Source organism: Seriola aureovittata, chromosome 11, assembly GCF_021018895.1.
Source record: "Seriola aureovittata isolate HTS-2021-v1 ecotype China chromosome 11, ASM2101889v1, whole genome shotgun sequence".
Lineage (NCBI taxonomy): Eukaryota > Metazoa > Chordata > Actinopteri > Carangiformes > Carangidae > Seriola > Seriola aureovittata.
In genome coordinates, this window is record NC_079374.1 from 18,386,510 (window position 1) to 18,388,583 (window position 2,074).

Here is a 2,074-nt window from a genome sequence, read left to right on the forward strand (position 1 = left end):
GACATGCATGCTCACAATTTATCTTAATGTCAGCAGTCCGCTTCAGTCTGGCTCATGGACTAGACACAACTTTCCACTTTTGATTATGATAGCAGAAATTGTGCTGAATGCACTTACCGCTTCTGCACCGGACCGCATAACTGTTTCCCCACACAGTTATCCAATAGAGTAAATAACATTATGAAGCTTAGGGAGCCATCTAATCAATTTCTGCAGAGTTTGATGACAAGGTAGAGTAGAGCATGGAGTCAGGATCATGTTACGTGGTACACAGACTGGACGAAGTCAACATCAGCTCAGTTGGTCTAAACAGCTTGTGTGCTGGTCAGAAGAATATCCTGCAAAGAAAAAAAAAACATAAATGTATGTACAGCTTCTTCTACTTTATTTTGAGTTAGCAGTATTTGACTTCATTGGTCACATGTTTGAATCATTGGATTATGAAGTGACAATGTTGCATAAATAACAGGTCAGTCATAAAACAGATCCACATACAGTGTCAAATGAGAAGACTATTCAAGTACGACATGCACAAAGCAAAAGGACTCGGGATTGAAGGGAGAAGCATAAAATATATTTTGACCGACCATTGTGTACTTACCTGATGCTGTGTTGCGTGTACACGTCCAAGCGTTTGTGTGTGTGTGTGTGTGTGTGTGTGTGTGTGTGTGTGTGTGTGTGTGTGTGTGTGTGTGTGTGTGTGTGTGTGTGTGTGTGTGTGTGTGTGTGTGTGTGTGTGTGTGTGTGTGTGTGTGTGTGTGTGTGTGTGTGTGCGCGTTTGCATTCTCATTACAAAAAGGGAGGCTCACCGTTCCCTGAGAGCGGTAAAACAAGGCAACGTCCTCAGAGACATGTTTTATTCACCCACGTCTCAGTTCATTTTCGCCTCTCCTCTGTCCTGAGGTGTGTTGTCAGCTGTGCCCCGCACAGCTCTCCCACTGTTCACCTTTTATTGTTGAGCGCATGAATCAATACTCGACACCGAAGAACACAAAGGGATGCCGTTGAGGTAATAGTGCATTGATTGAACAGTAATACAAGCACTGTTTGGCCTGTGTAAGACCATTAACAGCTGAAATATTCACAACTGGAGTGCAAAGCCTGGGGTGAACTGTTTCATTAGTTTGAAGGAGAGTAATGGGCAGTCAGGCACACCAAGAGGGATTGAATGTGAGGTATTATAATTCTTGGATATCAGCTCCCTCTGCTGGACAGTTCCCACTTCCTTTAGGCAAAAGGAAACGGATTACTAGTTTAGTCATTAAGTTTTCACCTCCATGCTCTCATGCATTGAATATAGGAGTGGAATAGAAATATCTGTCCATAATTATCACCAATGACATCTGTTTTTGAGGATCTAAACTGGGGATTGACCTATGATCTATTCATATCTATTGCATGCTTATTGTTAAAATGAGGCAGAGTTTTCTTACATTTCCAGGATCTCTAAGCATCATCTCAGAAATCTCTTCTCTTACATGTAATTTTCAGTAAAAACACAGCACAATACAGACTGAGTATTCCCTCCATTCATTGGATCTGATTGACAGGATGATTGCAGGTTCTATTCACAGCTGCAGCTGTGGCAGCATGCATCATCTCCGCCGAGAGCTTTCCCACATCTTCTCATGTCGTGTTTTACATCTGTCAATATCGCAACATCATCTGGAAGAGAAATGGAAAAATTGTGAAGGAAGCAGCTTGTTTGAATCTGCGCCAAGGGGAGATATTTAGTCTGAGTCCATTATCTGTGAATGAGCTGAACCTAGATCTAAAATAAACGCTGCTAAGTTCCCAGATTCCAATTTAATACCGTATTACTACAGCTCTAAAAACAACAGGGCCAGCGTCACAGTGTGGATGTACAGTAACGGGATTCAGTGTTCAGCGGCCATGACAACGATAATGTGTGACAGTGATCTGGCACACACACACACACCCAAACTTAAAACACTTCCCTTTGTTTTACACCAGTTTCACATGTGCTGAGCATTAAAGCCCGTGTTCATTCATCCAGCCACCTGTCAAAAAAGATGAAAACATCTTTTAAGTCAGTGTAGCAGCTACACACATA

The 2,074-nt window shown here is 42.2% G+C and overlaps 1 long non-coding RNA gene across 1 annotated transcript; it reads right to left on the bottom strand.

Moving 5' to 3' along the window:
- Nucleotides 1–633: 633 nt before the first annotated feature.
- Nucleotides 634–1,552, bottom strand: LOC130177030 (uncharacterized). Its single transcript, XR_008828956.1, has 2 exons — nt 1,434–1,552; nt 634–1,225 (listed from the first exon to the last, which is right to left on the bottom strand). It is a non-coding gene; the product is annotated as an uncharacterized LOC130177030 (long non-coding RNA).
- Between the last annotated feature and the right edge of the window lie 522 nt (nt 1,553–2,074).